Consider the following 20,478-nt stretch of genomic DNA (forward strand, 5'->3'; position numbering starts at 1 on the left):
ATTCTTCAATAACGCCTAATTCTAACATTTTCTTTACTTCAGCCTTGATTTCTTCTCTTTTGGCTGCTGGGATTCTGTAGGGTCTCAGTGTTATTTTGGCTCCAGGGATCGTGCGGATATGGTGATAGGTCTCAGTCGTCCGCCTCGGTTTTGTAGAGAAAACATCTTGGTTACGATTAATCATATCGGTTGCCTCGATCTTTTGGATTGGCGTCAAGTCGGGTGATATCTTTACTTGCTCATGTACGTTATCCTCCTGGAGAAGAGTCTCCCGGGTGACTAAGCATGCCTCTCGATCATGCCAAGGTTTTAGAAGATTGATGTGGTAAATTTGCTCCGGTTTTCTGCGGCCTGGCTGCCGTACCTTATAGTTTACCTCTCCCACGGCTTCAATTACTTCATAGGGTCCCTGCCACTGGGCCAACAGCTTGCTTTCTTCTGTGGGCACAAGGACCATTACTCGATCCCCCGGTTGGAACCGTCGAAGCTTTGCTTGGTGGTTATAATGGGTCCGTTGGGTCTCCTGTGCTTTTTCCAAGTGTTCTCGTACAATGGGTGTAACCTGGGCTATCCGATCCCTCATCTGTAGTACATGCTCAACTATGTTCCTTCCAGGATTTGGCTCCTCTTCCCAGACTTCTCTGGCTATATCCAATATGCCTCGGGGGTGGCGCCCATATAGTAGTTCGAATGGAGAGAAGCCTGTGGAGGCTTGTGGAACTTCCCGGATGGCGAACATGAGGTAAGGCAATAGGGTATCCCAGTCTTTCCCATCCCGGCTCACCACTTTCCTGATCATGGCCTTGAGGGTCCTATTGAACCTTTCCACAAAGCCGTCTGTTTGTGGGTGGTATACAGAGGTCCGTAGGGCTTGTACATGGAGCAATGAACAGAGATCTTTCATCAATTTAGACACGAAAGGTGTCCCTTGATCAGTCAGCATCTCCTTGGGAAGCCCAACCCGGGAAAAGATCTGTACTAACTCCTTAGCTATTGTCTTGGAAGCTGTGTTGCGTAGGGGGACAGCTTCCGGGTATCGGGTTGCATAGTCTAGTACAACCAGCACATGTTGGTGGCCCCGAGCTGTCTTCTCTAGGGGCCCAATCAGATCCATGGCTATGCGTTCAAATGGTACCTCTATTATTGGAAGAGGTATCAAAGGGGCCCGTAAGTGTGGGCGAGGGCTATGTAGCTGACACTATGGACAAGAGGTGCAGTATCGCCTGACATCTTCATGTATTCCTGGCCAGAAGAACCTCCGCAGGATCCTGGCTTGGGTTTTCTCTACCCCTAAGTGTCCTCCAAACAAGTGACTGTGGGCGAGGCTCAATATGGCTTTTTGATGTTTTTGGGGCACCAGAAGTTGATGTATCTCCTGCTCCTGCATTTGCACCACACGGTACAGGAGATCTTTCTTCACTATAAAGTAGGGTCCTGGACCTCAGACCTTCCCCTCCACTGGTATCCCATCTATCTCAGCCACCTCTTTCCTGACGTTGTCATATCTGGGGTCCTCTGCCTGGTCCCGTCCGAAGTCTCTCTCCCAGGACTAACCTGCCTGAGCTCCCAGGGGCCGGCTTCTGCTTCTTCCAATGGCCTGTCGCCCTCATGGCTGGGGCCAGCCTCCGGCTCACCTTCCGTGTTGGTAGTTTCACTGTTGGCTGCTCATGCCCGTCTGCCTACTAGCGCAGTCTTCTGGCCTTGGGTCAGGATCTGGGTTCCCAAAGCCTTCGCGGCCTTCCTTTCTTTTTTTGTCTTCCGGGCCTTTTGGGGGGCTGAGAATAGATCCTGAGAAAACTCAGAAAACATTGGGGGTTGACATTCCCCCAGTGATGAGTTGCTGTCAACAGGGTCTCCACTTCCCTGCAGCCTCTCAGAGGGAAGTAAATTATCAAACCCTGGATAGTCTCTCCCAATAACTACAGGATATGGGAGTTTAGGTACAACGCCCACTGTCACCTCAATGGGGTTCCCCTGAACCTCTATCTCCACTGGGATGGTGGGGTATTGGCTCATGGCCCCATGCACACATGTCACTGCTACACGTTTGGCTTGCAGCAGCTGGCTACTTTTTACCAGCTTACCCGATATAAAGGTGATAGCACTTCCTGAGTCCACCAGTGCTGTAGCCTCTGTTCCATTTATCTTCACTGGCCTGGTATAGTTATGTGGGGCTAACGCAACGCCCGCCAGGTGGATAAGGGAGCATGGGACCTCCCAATCCCCCAAGTTGCATTGCATAGGCTCTTCGGTGCTGGGACATTGTGCTGCTATGTGTCCCCACTCCCCACATGCATAACATCTATAACTATTTCTAGTCAGACTCCCATCCTATGGGCTAGGGGTTTTAGTCACAGGGTTCCCTCCACTCAGGCCAATCCCTTCCTTCTGGAGTCTCTGTTGGTTTTCAGCCCCCCTCTTCCTCCACCTAGGACTCCCCAGGGGTTTGGCTGTCCCTCCTTCCAGGGTTGGGGTTGGGTGTTTGCTACGGAAGGGGCTTTCCTTGCGTAGTTGGGTCAATTCCCTGGCTGTCATGCGTCTTTCTATCAGCGTGATCATCTCATCATAGGTGCACGGATCGTTCTGGCCTACCCATTTGCGGAGATCTGGTGGCAGTGCCCTCGTGTACCGGTCGATGACCAGAACCTCTAGTATCTCTTCCGGACTCCGGGATTCTGTTTGCAACCACTTTCGTGCGAGATGGACGAGGTCATATAATTGGGATCGTGGGGTTTTGTCTTCCCGGTACCGCCACTCATGATACCGCTGGGCCCGTACTGCGGATGTTACCCCAGATCTGGCCAAGATCTCTGCCTTCAACTGGGAGTAGTCTGCTGCAGCTTCTTCAGGCAGATCATGGTAGGCCTTCTGGGCCTCCCCACACAGGAACGGGGCAAGGATGCTAGCCCACTGATCTCGAGGCCAGGCCTCCCGTAGAGCTGTCCTCTCAAAGGCCAGAAGGTATGCCTCTACATCATCTTCCCTCGTCATTTTCTGCAGCCAATGGTTAGCCCATATGAGCCGTGTCCCATCATGCCCACGGTTCATTTCTGCAAGGGTCTTTACCTGGCTTACCAGTTCCTGCAACATAGCTCGGTCTTGAACAGCTTGGTCCATCAGCAGGCGGTTAGTTTCTTGCTGCAGCCGCACTGCTTCTTGCTGGGCAGCTGCCTGGACATGGGTAGCCTCCTGCTGGGCCGCCGTGGCTTGTATCAGTGCCCGTACTACATCATCCATTGTGGTAACAAATTGTAAACCCCCTTCCTTTTTTTTTTTTGTGGTTTTTTTTTGTTGTTGTGTTTTTTAAATCACCCGCCTTCTTCCGCCGCGCTGTGCACACCAAAGATCCCACTCCTGACACCAGTTGTGGCAAAGTTCCTCCTCTCCTCTAGTAGGTCCTGCGCTTATTGGCGGATTTCTTCCCCTCAGTGGTTTTCCCCTTGGATGAAACCCATAGTCTGGATCAACTACTCCTTTGTCTGATTAGGAGTAGCAGGGCTAGGGGGGAACCCGGGCCCACCCTCTACTCCGGGTTCCAGCCCAGGGCCCTGTGAATTGCAGCAGTCTCTATAGTGCTACTTGTAACCGCTGCTTGACCGCTACAGCTCCCTGGGCTACTTCCCCATAGCCTCCTTCAAGCACCTTCTTTATCCTCACCACAGGATCCTCCTGGTGTCTGATGCTGCTAGATTGTATGGTGTTTTCCTCAATCCTCCAGTAGTACCCCCTCTCAGTTCTTAGTTCCTTGTGTCTCTTGCTCCCAGCTCCTCATGCACACTTCTTTCCTCTGGCTCCTCCTCCCTAGACTGGAGTGAGCTCCCCTTTTTACACCAGGTGCCTTGATTAGCCTGTCCTGATTGGCTGCAGGTGCTCCAATCAATGTAGCTCTCTCCGGTACCTTTTAGAAAGTTCTTAATTGGCCCCAGGTGCCTTGATTAGCCTGGAGCAACTGCCATTTTGGTTCCCATGGTACTAGGGATTTGCTTAGCCTGGAGCTAACATACCTGCTCCTCAATACTTTCCTGTAGCCATCCGGCCTTGCTCCATCACATGTACCACAAGGACTCCACATTCTTTTTGCTGATACAGCTTAACACGGCTACCACTCTGAAACTTGAGTTGGTTTGTATCATCTGCAAATGTTGCCACTTCATTGTTTACCCCTTTTTCCAGATCACTTAGGAGTATGTTGAACAGTTCTGGTCCCAGTACAGACCCCTGTGGGACACCACTATTTACCTCTCTCCATTCTGAAAACTGACCATTTAGTCAGACCCTTTCTTTCTTGCCTTTTAACCAGTTACCTATCCCAGAGAGGACCTTCCATCTTATCCCATTTTGCTTCAGAGCTTTTTATGAGGGAACTTGTCAAAGGCTTTCTGAAAATCTAAGTACACTATATTCACTGAATCACCTACATCGACATATTTGTTGACCCCCCTCAAAGAATTCTAGTAGATTCATGAGGCATGATTTCCCTTTACAAAAACCATGTTCACTCTTCCCCAACAAATTGTGTTTATCTAGGTGTCTAATAATTCTGCTCTTTACTATCATTTCACCCAATTTGCCTGGTACTGAAATTAGCCTTAGTGGCCTGTAATTGCCGGGAGCATTCCTGGAGCCTTTTGAAAACATTGGTGTCATATTAGCTATACTCCAGTCATCTGGTACGGAAGCTGATTTAAAGGATAGGTTACATACCACAGTTAGTTAGTAATACTGCAATTTCACATTTGAGTTTCTTCAGAACTCTTGGGTGAATACCATCTGGTTCTGGTGACTTATTGCTCTTTAATTTATCAATTTGTTCCAAAAACCTCTTTACTGCTCCTTACTGAATACAGTCAAGTCATGATCAGTGGCCCCAAAGCAACCACGAACATCCAGTCCAGTGATCAGTTCATCTTTATCCACCGCAAGGAGGCCCACAATAGAGTCACCCCTGGTTAGGTACAAAACTTTGCATTAGAAAAGTATCGATAATTTTGCAAAATCTCCAAGGATGATTTACTCCTGGCTACGGGAGACCTCCCCTGTCTGTCTCCCAGTAGGAAGTCCCCCGTGCTAACCTAATTTCTTCCCACAAGTCACAGACAGGTGCAAAAGGAGAAATGTTTCCTGCTCTCTGGTTTGGTTTCATTGAACTGTGCCAGCCCCCTACCGGTTCATCTGAACTCTGTCACTGAATTAGTTAGCAGATTGATCCCTATCCATTCGAGGTCCTGGGGTTCTCAATAATCAAGAAAGTAAAACCGGTAATGATGTGTCTAATGTGGGGGTTCTCAAACTTCATTGCACTCCGACTCCCTTCTGACAACAAAAATTACTAAATGACCCCAGGAGGGGAGACCGAAGCCTGAGCACTCCCGAGCCCCACCGCTCCAGGTGTGGGGGGAAAGCCAAAGCCCGAGTCCCAGCACCCTGCATGGGGAGACCAAAATCGAAGCCCAAGGGCTTCAGCCCCAGACGTGGGGCCTGCAACCTGAGCCTGACTGCCCAGGGTTGAAGCCCTCAGGCTTTGGATTCAACCTCAGGCAGTGGGGCTTGGGCTTCAGCTTTGGCCCCAGGCCCCAGCAAGTCTAAGCCAGCCCTGGTAACCCCATTAAAATGGGGTTGCAACCCATTTTGGGGTCCTGACCCACACTTTGAGAACCACTGGGCTAATGTAAAGTGCCACCCTGCCCACCACTCTTATCCTCTGTCTCCTACCTCAGTGGGTTGTAACCAGCGACATTACCATTCCAGTCATACACATCGTCCCACCGGGTTTCCCCATTTCCCCAGCCCAGGGAGAATTTCCAGCTCCTCTTCCTTATTGCCCAGATTCCAGTGCCAAGAGCAGTGTTGCTTCCCGTCACGAGCCATGTCTTGCAGGGCACATATACTGCACCACAGCATTCCTATGAGTCCACACTTGGGTTACTGCAAGATGGGTTATCTGTAAGCTAGGGAGAGACTCCATCTCATGTGTCCCTTTCTTCCCTCCATTGGAAGCTGCTGAGGGAGAAAGAGAACGTGTCCCTAGGGCTGAGGCAGCATGGGATTGCTGGCACTCCAAGAACCCTCAAGCCTTCCCTATCTGCTCTACAGCATCACAACAGCAGAGCCTGGATTGGAGCAAGGCAACGGCCTGTTTTCCACAGAATCCTTCCCTCAGGTCTGGAGCATTTAGAGCAGAAATCCCTGTGGGAGTTAATGTTTCTCTAAAAACAGTGGTGCAGCTTCTTGAAAACACAATGCAAAGTGCTCTGTTTGTAGAGATGCATAATGCCCTGCAGTGATTTCTCTGAGAAGATTCCCCTGAGCAGCTGGGGGAGGCAGGACCTTATTCCTTATCTGTCATGATAGGGCTGTGTGAGAACTTGTAGAGAGCCAGAGGCAGCCTTCTAGAGGGTTAATTCAGAAATTCCCTATGGAACCTAGGGGTTGCGGCCTATGGCAGGAAGGAGCCAGGTGGTTGTTGGAATGACTCTAGGCAGAATGCTATGGGATGGCTTTCTGATCACCTCTTCACTCTGCTTCTTCCCACACCCATCTTTGGCGTAAGTCCATCACCTCCTCCTTAGTGTGTATGGGCTGGAAACCAGAGATGGCAGTAGAGAGGTTGCCCATTCAGTCCATGCACAGAAGGATCATTTGCAGCTCAAGTCCTCTCACTTGTCACAGCCCAGAGGAATGTATGACACTGAGCTTGAACTCTGTCACTGCATTAGTCACCAACAGGTGAGTGTGGCAGAAGAGGACACATACGTAAGCTCTGGGATCTGGAGAGAGGTCTCAGGAGCCTCAGGATGTGCAGGTTTGGACATATGTGGATCCTACCTAGTCCAAAGTAACCTGCCGTGCTTCCCGACAAGAGCCATATTAACAGGCTACACTGCGCGTGACCCCCATCCCTGTCTAGTTCCTTGCCAACATGTATTGTCTCCTTTCTCTGGTGGTTAGTACAGAAAAAGAGGACAAGAGCTCACTACTGCTACCACCTCAGGGATTTGTTGGGTTGAGATCATGTTGATAGAAGCATGCAATAGCGATGGAATCTGGGACATCAAGCCCCTAGAGTGACCTCTTACCTTTATAGACCTGCACTTTCATCGTACAAAGCTATTTCAAAGTTGAGCGTGATAGTAAAGAGACCCATTTTCAACCCTTCACCACACAAGACAAAGCCCGCAGTATTCATCATTAACTATTTATTTCTACGCTCCTGGCTCCCAAACTGCTTTTCCCCCTTAATGCCACCAGCCACCTTCACATTCTCCCTCTTCTCTCCCCAGCTCTGCTCACTTGATTGCAGCAGCTCAGTGGATGGGCCAGCTTTACTCTTTCACTTCCATTCTTCTTCAATTCTGTGGATGGCTGCATTTGCCATTGAGCAGCCTGATGGAAATACCTGAGTCCTCTCTCTAGGCACGCAGGCCCAGCAGCTAAAGCCAAAGCCCCCTGAGAGCAGTGGGAGATTGGTGCAACAGGAGTGGAGCCTTGGCCCATGGGGACCCCAGGCACTGCAGCTGCTGCCACCTACATGGTGAATCCTCCAACCCATCGCCAAACAGCTCTTCCACATTCTGCAAACTGGCCTCACTGGCTGACTCTCTAGGAGAATAGAAACCCTTTGTTAGCGCATGAGAGTCTCTTCAATGCAGCTCTCTTTCCACGGCTCCCAGAGGGTCACACTGAAACACCTGCAAGTCTCTAGGAGTCTCTCAAGGAGTTCCCTGCTCAGTCACTTGGCACCCACTAGCAATGGTCTCTGACAGTGGCATTGCAAAGGGGAGCTCAGCAGATGGTCCCTTCTATGGCTTCCTGAGGGGGAGGGAATTTGCTCTTGTCATTTAAGGCCTAGCTGTCAGAGTCAGGACTCCTGGGGTTCTCTGGCATTGGAAGTGGGTGGAGTCTAGTGGTTGGAGCTGGACTGGTATCAGGACCATGCTTCCTTCCTGCCTCTGGCAGTGATGTTGTATGTGACCTTGCAGCCAGTTGCTTTCCATCCCGGTGCGCCAGCTAACAGAGATAATACTGACCACCTCAGAGGGGCTGGTAGGGGTCACGGCCGGAATGACTCCAACTGGAGTGAGTTGTGCTTTTGGCAGCGAAGGGCCCAGATTCAGTCCCCATGGATGCCCAAGGGATCTCTATGTGCCATGGTTTGACTCACCTACCATAACAGATTGTTTAGCCCGGTCCTGGCCATGTGTGGTGCATCTTCTCCTGGCCCTCTCTGCCACACAGCTCCATCACACACAAGAACATGGCCCACCAAGGACAATCAATCAGCTCCCATCTGGTGTTCAGCTCCAAGATGGATGGTGAGCCCTAGGCAGACCATAGAAAGACATGGTGGTGTTCTTTGGTGGAAACTACTGGAGCTTCAGCCTTTGCTCCCACCTCCACCCACATGCTAAGGGCTTCAAAAGTGGTCCCTGATCCCAGGTAAACAAAGTAGCCGAGCTGAGGCCAGGGTGGGTGGAATTACTGCTGGAACTGATCCTAAGAGAAGAGGAGATTTCCCCTCTGCTCTAAGGAGATTCTGATAGGAAAAGCAGCTGGCGTGAGGGGGTGGGGGCAATAGAGGCACGACCCCTCAGCCCTTGAATAGCAGCCAGGACTTTGGGAGCCAAGGTACTAGTGTATCTTGCCGGACAGCAAAAAAGAGCATTGGAAAAATTGTACAAAAGTCAATGTCACAGCTGAGTCAAGGGCAGCCAGACTTATTGGTCAGAGCCAGAATCCACACTCACATGACAGGAGTTGAGAGCCAGCTGGGCCACGATACTGGAAGATCAGAAGCACAAGACAAACTTGCAATCACAGCCACAAATCAGATGCCAGGAAATCAAGACAGGGGAGCGGCAGCAGAAAGAGGCAGCACACGGTCCAGAACAGGGAGCAGCCCTGGTGTTCAGTCAGCTTCCTTTTCCTGCTGCTGCCTTAAGCAGAGCCAATGAGCTTCTCTGGGACTCCTCCACTAGAACCTCAGGAGTGGAGCCTCAAACTGGGGCTGAACTTCTTAGGTTCTCTGGGTCATGACTGTGAGTGATCTCTCCCCATTCAAACCTCCTGCAGAAAACATTCTCCAGGATCCTGGACACATCCTTTGACAATAAAATGAGGACATCATGATGAGAATTAGGTCTCTGTACCAGGGCTGGGATACAAGGACAGGCAGAGCTCCCAATTAGGATATGTAGCAGGAGCCCCCTCTTTGTTGCAAGAGTCCCAAGTGGCAGGAAGAGTCAACGGTTCTTACCTCCAGGAGATGAATGGGTCTTCCATCTGAGCCTCAATAAGACCCATGTTGCTTGGTTTGACAGGATGAGATCACCTGTCCCCACTGCTCCCTGAGCTGGGCTGGCTGCAGGATACATCTCTGTGAGAGGCTGGGACAGAGCCTGAAAGACAGATGTGACAATCAGGGTTCTGTCACCCCAGGGCGACAACAGAGAGTCTGAACCCCAAAGAATAAGCAATTGACTCAACTGAGTCAATGCAGAATTATTGTGCCATACAGGTACATCATAAAGTCCTCTCATGGACTGGTTAACTGGTTAAAAGATAGGAAACAAAGGCTAGGAATAAATGGTCAGTTTTCAGAATGGAGAGAGGTAAATGGTGGTTGTCCCCCTTGGGTCTGAACTGAGACCAGTTCAACCTAGTGATAAATGATCTGGAAAAAGGGGTAAACAGTAAGGTGGCAAAATTTGCAGATGATAAAAAAACTACTTAAGATAGTTAAATCCCAAGCAGACTGCAAAGTGCTACAAAAGGATCTCACCAAACTGGGTGACTAGGCAACAAAATGGCAATGTTCAATGTTCAGAATTCAATGTTTATAAATGCCAAGAAATGCACATTGGAAAATACAATCCCAACTCTGCATATAAAACGATGGGATCTAAATTAGCTGTTACCACTCAAGAAAGGGACCTGGAGGTGTATGGAACAGCTGGCAAATGAGGCGAGATTAAGAAGACTGGGACTTTTCAGCTTAGAAAAGAGACGACTAATGGGAGACATGATAGAGGTCTTTAAAATCATGAATGGTGTGGAAAAAGTAAATAAGGAAGTGTTGTTTACTCCTTCTCATCGTTCAAGAACTAGGGGTCACCAAATGAAATTAATAGGCAGCAGGAAATGTGTTGAGGGATCAGACTTGATAAACCAATTTAGCTTAGAGATAGAGAAGAAGTTCCTGTTTGTTTCATGTTCATAGAGCCGAAGCTAAATAGCCAAGGCAGGAGGGGAGAAGACAGTGTACCAGAGCAAGTGCAGGGGTAGGACCTGGTCAATTCCCAGCTCTCTTCCAGGTTTAGGGGTGAGAGCTAGGACAGGTCTCTGGTGGATAAAGAACGACACCCTGCTCCTTACAATCCTCTGTGTCCGTGGGAGAGAAGGGATGAATCCCTCCTTGAGAATCTCAGCAGCTTCCTAGGAGGGAGCCAGTACTCTTCTCTGAGGGCCTTCTCCTGGACCTCACAGGGGTCTGATGCTCTCAATCCACAAGCCTGCCTGGGACCTTGGAGTTAGTGCTCAAAAGGACCAGGCGGAGCCCTGTTGTCGAGCATCAGCGCCTTCCCTCTATCCCTGAAGGTGGAAGGGCCCCAACACTGCCCTGACCTGACTGCCCTGACCACGGATAATGGCTCTCAGGTAGCAAGACACAATGGAAACGTGTATCATCCAGTCTCTCATTTCCAGGCCTCCCCATGGCTAAGGTAAAAATCCTGCTGCCCCTGATCATTATGCTCACCTCCAAGATGTGCTGGAGATTGTCTGTGCTGCGGATTGCTGTCAGCAAGCTCTTCAGCATGGCATCCATAGCTCTGGGCAGGCCTTCTTCAGAGCCTGTCAGCGGAGGGAGACCATGGATCAGGATTATGGAACCTGGGGCTGCACCTGCCAGGATGACAGCTGGCTCTGCAGTCATTGCCCAGAGCCGTTCTCTGCAGAGGGCCTGGTGCACAGCAGGTTGGGAAGAGCCAAGCTGCTACGGATGGGACCTGGGCTTCCTGGCAGAGTCCAGGAACCAAAGCACAGCATCTGCAAGGAAGGGATTCCCCACACAGGGCCCTGAACCCAATAGCTAGGTCTGCTCCTTTCTCTTTGCTGCAGTTTTCCCTGGGCACTTCCTAACTCTCTTCTCAACTTCCCTCTAGGCTTTCCTTGCTCTTCTGAACTTCCTACCTCGTTCTCATGCCCGTTGATACCCCAGTTGGGCTCTATCATCACGGAAGTCTGGCTCTTTACGGGAAGGTACATAGTGCCTCTCAGTTAAAGCTCATTCTGTAATCACCATGGCTAAGCCCCAGGCTCTGCAGCCCAGGGGAAAGCACGTTGTTACAGGCCTGCTCTGCCCACTCCTACTGTTACTGGGCTGGGGTCGTTGCTCCCCATTTCAGACTTGGTTTCCAGAGGGGCTGAGTACACACAGGCCCCAGGGCCTGGAACTGGACAGTGCTTGTTCTGGTGACTCTGACATTCAGGCCCTTCATTATTCAGAGGCTGACAGGTGTGGTCAGGGGATTGGAGAAACCCCACTGCTGAGTGGAAGGAGGTCAAAGAGTTGGGATTCTGGGAGCTGAAAGGTTCGTTTGCCCTGCTGTGGGAAGAGGAGCTGGAGACCCAAGATGCCATGTGAATGAGACTACCTGATGCTCTCTTCATGCCCGAGGGGGAGCCCCTTCCTAGGAACAAAACCAGGGTGGAACAATGATGGAGACAGCTCTGTCCCAGAGCTGGGAGCCAGGGACAGGGGAAGCCCTCAGCCAGGCTATGTATTGCGGATCCCATTTCTCCCCTGAAGAGACCTAGTGGCTGAGCCAGTCTGGGAGGCTGTGCGAGATCCCAGGCCCTGGAAGACAGCCAGCAAGGCGGCTCCTATTCATTTCACACCAAGAGACCCTATAGAAGGGCCAAGGGAAGTTAAAATGGCAGGAGGTGAAGCGAACTCTCAGCCTCTGCCCCACCACAACCTCCTCAAAAGTAGAGCTTTCCGAGCTTCAGTGCAGCTAGGGGCTGTGGCCCTGACACAAGGAGCCTTCTGCACCATATGGGGCAGGGAGAACTCTTTCTGGGAGCAGGGGGGATGGGATGCAGTAGACCAAGAAAAGCGGGGAAGGGAATGGGTGTGAGGGAAAGCGCTCCTGCCCCAGATAAAGGAATTTAGGGGGCGGAGGGAAGGACCCTGCTCCACAGAGAGGGGAGAGAGTTTTAGTCAGTGCCAGGGGGCTCCATTTCCCCTTCCACTAGCTCCCCATTTACAGTGAGGCAGAGCAGTACCTGCAGCAGGGAGTGGGCGGGAGTTGCTGGTGGCCTCAGAGGCACAGCCCCTGCAGTGCCTCAGGCACCTGGCGCAAGTGCCGGATGATGAGGAGCTGGCCCATCACTTTGACCATGACGTCCTCCTGTTGCAGGGGAACGAGAACCTCTCAGAGATTCAAACATCCCGAGGAATATGGGGCAATTAAGGGCACCTGGAACCAGCAGCATTTCCACCCAGCACCTGCCCACCTCGGAGGGATGGATTCACCTCCTGAACCCCAGAATGGAGTCTTCTTCTCCTTTCTAGTAACCTTCAGGGCCAACTCCCATCCTTACAGGGGGAGCTCCTACCACCTCCCCCTCAGTGACCTTGACAGCTGTTCCACCTCCAAACCACAGCTCAAGTTCCCAGACCCCTCCCCTCCACCTCCACCCAGCTTGGGCAGGGAGGGGGCTCTAGCGGGAGGTCAGCAGGAGGGATTCTGGCAACAGTGAAGTGGGCTGCGGGCAGGTTGAGATCTTGCCCCGACTCATCCCAGACACTAATGCTGAAGCCACAGGATGGCAGCACTGGGGAATGGGGCAGATCAGCAGCCTCTGCTGACTGAATCCTCCCCTTCTCTCTAGGTGGTGGCTTGGTTGACACCGACACTAGGCCACTGGGAGACCTGGCTGAGGCCCTGTGGGTAGGGAGAGGCTCGCAGAGGGCACTCAGGGGACTCGGCTGCTCTTCCCAAGAGTGAAAGCACCGTGCCTTAGTCCGTGATGAGGTAATGCTTGTCATTAATTAGCCTTGCTAAAGAGCTGTGTTGGAGCTTCTCTGAGGACAAGGTGGTTCCCTCCTGCTGATGGAGGTGAATTCATCTCCCTTCCCAGTAGCACCTGCTCTCACTCTCATTCCCCACCAGGTTCCTTGCTGCCAGGCCAGCGAATGGCGATAGGATGGCAATGAGGCCTTCGCCTCGCCGCAGTCTCCTGAGTCTAATGCAGCTGCTTACCTTGTCTGCCAGCAGCTTCTGGGCTTCCCCCAGAAGGGAGTAGGTGAAGAGCAGCTCAGCCTGGCTGACACATAGCAGGGGGTCAAGGACGGCCAACACTGTTATCCAGAGGAAGAATCCGCTCTGCCCCTCCCAGAAGAAATTTCCGAAGACCTAAAACCAACAGGATGTGAGGCATTAGCAGATTGCCCACAGCCAAGCTCCAAATCCTGGGGCTAGAACGCCATCTCCATGATCTAGTGACCACAGGAGGCAGCCACTGCAGGGGACCCAGCCACCCCCACTCCCTGAGCTGTCTCATGCCCTGGCAGAAGGTCCTTACCTCCCGCACCCTGGCTGTCTTCCTGTAGCCCAGGAGCCTCCTGTCCCACCACCACAGGTCTTCTGTGTCATGGATGGTCAGCCCTGGGAAAGAGAGACACACACGCATTTGCCATTCTGGTTGCAGTGCTTGTGTCCTTCCAATCCCATTGGTGGCTGCACAGTGGGCAGAATCCTCGCTGTGTGCCTGGCCCAACACAATGGCAGGGGAGGGGTGTAGAACAGAGAAAGAGACAGACAGAGACTCATCCTCCAGCCGGGGTCAGTCTGAGAGAAATTGGCTGGGGTCCCAGTCTCACTCTTCTATCGGGTGCCATTTCCCAGCTGGGTTCCTTACCCGTCTAGTGCAACAGCAGCTGGTAGAGTCGGTAAACCCCCTCCCTGGCCTGCCGGCTGAGGTCCTTGCCTAGGTCAATGATGAACAGAGCCAGCTGTGCCACATGGTGACCCAGCCTGGGCAATTCTGCTGAGTTCTAATGGAAGGGAGAGGGAGAGGGGACTCCATCAGCATTTTCCTGTCAGCTCCAAGTCCCCCCGGGCCAGGACTCTCCTTCCCCTCGGCCCCTCTGCGGGGGATGCTAGAGGATAGAAGCTAGAGCTAGAGCCTTAATTTCCTCTGCCCCCAAGGGAGTCTGGAGAACAGGGATATGGGCAGGGCCCTCCAGGAGGACTTGCTTCCCCAGCTGTTTCAGGATGACAGGAAGGCATGAACCTGGATCATAGTCCCCTTAAAAGCCCAGTCACCACTTAACCAGGACAAGGAGAACTTGACTCAAGCCAAGCTCATTCCCTGCTCTGCCACTGCCTCCCCAAGAGGAATACTCCTAACCCACAGCCCCTGCAGCAGCAGATCCTACAGCCAGTTGGAGACAACCAGCCCGCCTACACCTGGACTCAGAAAGCCGGGGACAGAGGTCACTTACGTCAAACTCAGGGAAAGTGATGGTGAATCTGAGCAGGGCCGTGCTGCTCCTAATGGCCTTGGCTCTCTTCTGTGACACGCTGGACACGATCCAGTAGTTAATGTGCTGTGAGGAAAGGAGACAGCTCAGGATCAATGGGCAGGTGCACGTGTTGTGCAAATGACTCCCACCCTTCCCCAACCTCCAGGGGGCTGAGACATTGTGCGCAGGGTGGAATATCTGATTCATTCATTGCACAGCTTTAGAAGGGGATTGCTGCCCCCAGGGCGATGCTTGTATTCTGCAGGTCACAACCTCTCATTCTCTCTCTAGATTGGAACAGTGTTCGGTGTCGGGGCTGGTCCCATCCTCCCTGCGCTCCTGATTCCTGAACAGCTCACCAGGGAGGAGACAGACCCCTCACCCCTCCCTGCCTCTCAAGTCCTTGGTTGGGTATATGGAATGAGTGTGAGCACAATTCCCCCAGGAATCTCAGGGCCCGTCGGAGAGGAGGGCTGATTCTCTGGGGTCCTTCTGTTTCTTTAGAAAGGAGTCTGGGACTCTTCTCTGAGGACCAGAGAACCCTTCTGTATCTCACAGGAGGAGTTCAGACTCACTCCCCAAGCCAGCCAAGGGCCCTGTGGTTATTGCGCAACAAAACCAGGCAGAGCTCTGGCTTCAAGTCCCAGCTCCTTCCTCTCTCCTTCAAGGAGGAAGGGCCTGATACTGCATTGCACTGACTGCCCTGACCGAGGACAGGCCACTGGGGACCCAGCTAGGAGGACAGACTGGAAAATGGAGCTAAGACTTAATGTAAAATTGCCCCCACTCCTCTCATCGGGCTCACCTCCAAGATGTAGTGGAGCCTGTCGGTGCCTGGGGACTCTGCCAGCAGGTTCCCTGGCATGGCATCCAGGAGGTCTGGCAAGACCCTAGCTTGATCCTGCAAAGCAAGGGAGAGCCATGGGTCAGAGTTAGGGAAAGTGGGGCTACACCTGCCACAGGATGGGAAAAGGGGTCTCTGGGAAGCACTGGTCAGAACCCCAAACACATATCTCGGCCTCTCTCATTCACATCCCCCTGCAGGCAATTAGCAAGGATTCATGGCAGGATGACAGCTGGCTCTTCAATCCATGACTTTAGCATGATCTACTTGGACTTCTTGGGTGGTGTCCTTCTGTGTGCCCAGGGTGAAGACGGCATGCAGGGCAGCTCGAAGGAGGTGGGTCTCTACCTCTGGCTCAAGGGCAGGTGTCATAGTGCTGGCAAGAGAGATGAGCAGGACAAAAGAAGTAAGAGATGAAGAGAAAATTTGGAGGGATGGAGGAAAAGGTCAAACCAAAAGGACAAACCCTATTATCCCCAGTGATTGATTCTACGGGACAAAATCCCAGGTGGGGAACAAAATTTTGCCACCTAAAACTAGTGTTTTCCATGCCTAGAATTCAGCTGGCACCAGATGCATCAGACTGAGCAGATTCCAAACATCTCGGAGGCTCTTACCTTCTAAACAGGGACGTATGTTTTCTAGTAAAATCAGTAAAAGGAAAGGAGAAAACTCAAAAGAGCTTCCTCCTCGCCCTCACCTACGTGAACCCTAATACTCTCTCAGTCCTCAAAGAGAGATCTCGAGAAGGAGACTTGCTGAAGCAAAGCCACAGCGCTCTCCAAGCTTCCCCTGGCCCTGCGCCCCTGTCTTGCCTGCCTGATGTCAGCATCTCTCTGTGAGGTCATCTCCACCACCGCACCGCCTTTGACCAATAGGCTGAGGTCCTGCAAAAGGCCTTTCTGATGTCACTGCCACACCCACCCCTCCCCTGAACTGCTAATGTCCTGCAGCTGGCCAGACACTTCCAGGGTTTGAGCTCCTCCCTCTGGATAACCCAACTCAATGACTGTTCACTCTAGGAAGCAAGCCGGCTAGACAGTAAAGCATCACAGGCTGCTCCCAGTGCTACACTCACTTTTTTTTATGGCCAGAAGAGACCTTCAGAGCATCTATTCTAACCCCCTGCATATCACAGGCTTCCTGTATAGCACAAGAGCTACTTTGGGGGCAAACACATTCCACAAAGGCATCTAGTCTTCATTAAATGACATCAAGAGATGGAGAATCCACCACTTTCCCTTTTAGTCAGTGCCAGGGGCTCCATTTCCCCTTCCACTAGCTCCCCATTTACAGTGAGCCAGAGCAGTACCTGCAGCAGGGAGCGGGTGGGAGTTGCTGGTGGCCTCAGAGGCACAGCCCCTGCAGTGCCTCAGGCACCCGACGCAAGTGCCAGATGATGCGTAGATGGCGCATCACTTTGCTCATGACGTCCTCCTGCTGCAAGGGAAAGAGAACCTCTCAGAGACTCAAACGCCCCGAGGAATATGGGGCAATTAAGGGCACCTGGAACCAGCAGCATTTCCACCCAGCACCTGCCCACCTCGGAGGGATGGATTCACCTCCTGAACCCCAGAATGGAGTCTTCTTGTCCTTTCTGGTAACCTTCAGGGCCAACCCTCCTCCTTGTAGGGGGAGCTCCTGCCACCTCCCCATCAGTGCCCTTGACAGCTGTTCCACCTCCAAACCACAGCTCAAGTTCCCAGACCCCTCCCCTCCACCTCCACCCAGCTTGGGCAGGGAGGGGGCTCTAGCGGGAGGTCAGCAGGAGGGATTCTGGCAGCAGTGAAGTGGGCTGCGGGCAGGTTGAGATCTTGCCCCGACTCATCCCAGACACTAATGCTGAAGCCACAGGATGGCAGCCCTAGGGAATGGGGCAGATCAGCAGCCTCTGCTGACTGAATCCTCCCCTTCTCTCTAGGTGGTGGCTTGGTTGACACCAACACTAGGCCACTGGGGACCTGGCTGAGGCCCTGGGGGACAGGAGAGGTTCACAGAGGGCACTTAGGGAACTCGGCTGCTCTTCCCAAGAGCGAAAGCACTGTGCCCTGAGAACATAAGTCCGTGATGATGTAATGCTTGTAATTAATTAGCCTTGCTAAAGAGCTGTGTTGGAGCTGCTCTAGGGAGAAGCTGGTTCCCTCCTGCTCATGGAGGTGAATTCATCTCCCTTCCCAGTAGCACCTGCTCTCACCCTCATTCCCCAGCAGACTCCTTGCTGCCAGGCTAGCGAATGGCGATAGGATGGCAATGAGGCCTGCACCCCACCCCAATCTCCTGAGTCTAATCCAGCTGCTTACCTTGTCCACCAGCAGCTTCTGGGCTTCCCCCAGGAGGGAGTAGGCGAGAAGCAGCTCAGCCTGGCTGACACGTAGCAGGGGGTCGTGGATGGCCAGCACTGCCGTCCGAAGGAAGAATCTTCTCTGCCCCTCTGAGAAGAATTTTCCAAAGACCTAAAACCAACAGGAAGTGAGGCATTAGTAGATTGCCCAGAGCCAAGCTCCTAATCCTGGCATGAACCTGGCATGAAACTGGAGCATGGTCCCCTTAAAAGCCCAGTCACCGCTTAACCAGGAGAAGAACTTGACTCAAGCCAAGCTCATTCTCTGCTCTGTCTCCCAAAGAGGAAGAGAAAGTTACTCACCTTGCAGTAACTGAAGTTCTTTGAGATGTGTGTCCCTGTTGGTGCGCCACTCTAGGTGTTAGTGCATCCCGGCGCCGTTGATCGGAGATTTTCGGTAGCAGTGCCTGGTTGGGATGCAGGCGCTCAGATGGTATCTCCCATCTCGTTGGAATCTTCCTGAACACCTGGGTCCCGCAACCCCCTCAGTTCCTTCTCTACCATGGAACGATTTTATTAGTACTCCAAAGTAAAGGAGATGAGGGCGGGGAGTGGAGCACCTGCAGGGACACACATCTCGAAGAACTTCAGTTACTGCAAGGTGAGTAACTTTCTCTTCTTCTTTGAGTGCTGTCCCTCTGGGTGCTCCACTCTAGGTGAATGTGTAGCAGTACCCATTATGGTCGGTGGGACTTTGGAGATGCGGCAGTGAGTACTGTAGATAGTACTGTATGGCCTTCTATGGTGTCTGTCATGGTGTCTTGCGTGAGAGCATAGTGTTTTGCAAACGTGCTGTCGAAGAAAACTCAGTTCTCGCTTATGTTTAGGTGCAGCAAAAACAAATACTTTATTATAATACTCTAGTGAACACAAGAGGGAGAGAGTGTCAGGAACTGGGTTGCCCCTTGTCCTGAACAGATCTCTCTCAATTAGTAAAACAATCATAACAATCTTTATACCTTCTTAACAGACAGTGGCTAGCAAACTTGCAGACAGTAAAAGTAAACATTTGCATTTGTTTATACATAAGCCTATTCATTATCTTATTTGTCTGCAATACCAGAACAGAAAACAAGACTGCAATTCACAAGGTCGTAACGACTTTTCACACAATTCACTCTGCACCAGATACAGGGTAACAGCTTAACCTCTGCTAATTAGCTAACATACATTAAGATCCCTTCAAACCTTTATTAATTAATTCTTGGCCTCCACATTCCCCCCTTTTGTACTTCTAGTACAACAAATACCTCAAATCTCAATTTGCATTAAACCATGGATTTCAGAGTCCACAGGAGACATCCCAACCTTAGGGGTTTTCATGGGATGTAAGGACAATGCATGATTAGCATGAACATGAAAAGTAGTATTACTATCATTACGTCCTTTACAACAACAACAACAATAACATAATCCCACACCAACTAACAACACTACAAACAATAACATCCCCATAGGAATAAAATAATGGGGTTGTCGTACAGTTTTGGTAACAAAGCACAATACATCAAACTTAGTACATAAAGTAGAAACTCTATAAGCTGTATGAAAGGCATTCTGCTCAGCATGATATATATTCTGAAGCATGTGAATTTGCCCCTGCAACTCAGAGATTCTGCGAACCTCTGGCAACAATGAAAGCAAATTCTGAAAACGATCAGGTACTATCCTAGTCCAATTAAAATATACCTGAAATCTAAAAGCTACATGTAACATTCTATCTGCAGGCCAGTAAATAATATGATTGCCTGCAGCAGTGGTAAGATTAATATGTATATCTTGTAACGTGGTGGCATTAATGTACACACAGCTATCATTAGCCTGAAAAAGTGGGTGTCCTGTAAGGGTAGTCCCTTGACCTTTACCCTCCCAGCAAATATTGTCATAAACAGTGACAACTTCCCCTGGCTTCAGTTTCCGTATACACTGAAGCTGTGGTGGTTCTAACGGCCAAAATGTCCATAAATTCCCTAACCCCATCCAAATATCAGCTGTAATCCCAGGAGCACTAACTAAAAATCGATTAGGAGAATCAGGTGGCCTGACTTCCCAGATATCTCGGTGAATCACCCAATCCCACATGCATCCTCCCCATGGACCCGGCAGGATTCGGTATGTGGGAGCCCACACCCCCTTAACCGGTCCATATGCTTGGAAGGAGCACTGTGAACGTCCACATTTCCATCCAGAAAGTCTCCAAGTATGTCTCCATGGCCACAGATCAGATGGTACTCCTGACGTGTCTGTAAGGGCAGTGGGCCAAGCTTGGTGCACTAGATCATTCCGAATGGCCATCAGCTGGTCATTCAGGAAATCCTGAATTTCCGAACATGCTAGATCCCACTGCAATGCCTTCCCAGCTTCAGTTATATTCAGTACCATCTCTCTCAATAAATTCTGGGTCAGAGAACTAAGGGCGGAAATGACATGTAACTCACCCACTCCGGTTCGCACTTGTGTCAGCTGTGCCCCAGAAATCAGGCCAGTGGCCTTCTCTAATTGGCCCAATTTCTCATCATGCTCCTGGGTCTTAAAAATATTCCAAACAGCAGCTGCAGAATTGGCCCCATCCCACAAGGATCCGGCTAGATCCCTCTTCTTTCTAGAGGAAATAACCCAGGCCCTCAGTTGTGCTAATCTAATGGCAGCCCCTTGGGAACAATTTGGATATGTAGAGGTGATGTGAAAACTAGATAAAGGCAATGTAAACTTCACAGTCCCTAGTGTAGTGTTTAGTACAGTCCACCGATATTCTGGCACATTTCC

At 51.3% G+C, this 20,478-nt stretch overlaps 1 protein-coding gene across 11 annotated transcripts in view; it reads right to left on the reverse strand.

Moving 5' to 3' along the window:
- The window catches only part of LOC123365744, a 93,345-nt gene that overhangs the window by 35,287 nt on the left and 37,580 nt on the right, over positions 1-20,478 (reverse strand). The window contains exons 1-12 of one of the 11 annotated variants that reach the window (XR_006577731.1): positions 16,072-16,191; positions 15,333-15,747; positions 14,507-14,611; positions 13,921-14,056; positions 13,585-13,667; positions 13,263-13,415; positions 12,283-12,407; positions 10,754-10,848; positions 9,254-9,395; positions 8,745-9,098; positions 8,166-8,319; positions 7,221-7,599 (exon numbers count right to left, since the gene is read on the reverse strand). The exons of 1 other annotated variant lie outside the window; for it this stretch is intronic. The gene's annotated coding sequence lies outside the window, so the exon portion shown is untranslated. Of the gene's footprint in view, positions 1-7,220; positions 7,600-8,161; positions 8,320-8,744; positions 9,099-9,253; positions 9,396-10,753; positions 10,849-12,282; positions 12,408-13,262; positions 13,416-13,584; positions 13,668-13,920; positions 14,057-14,506; positions 14,612-15,332; positions 15,748-15,988; positions 16,192-16,683; positions 16,812-17,671; positions 17,891-20,478 lie in introns of those variants that run through there. 9 more of the 11 variants (XR_006577729.1, XR_006577730.1, XR_006577732.1 and 6 more) reach the window with 9 other exon arrangements.

Source organism: Mauremys mutica, chromosome 3, assembly GCF_020497125.1.
Source record: "Mauremys mutica isolate MM-2020 ecotype Southern chromosome 3, ASM2049712v1, whole genome shotgun sequence".
Classification (NCBI taxonomy): Eukaryota; Metazoa; Chordata; order Testudines; family Geoemydidae; genus Mauremys; species Mauremys mutica.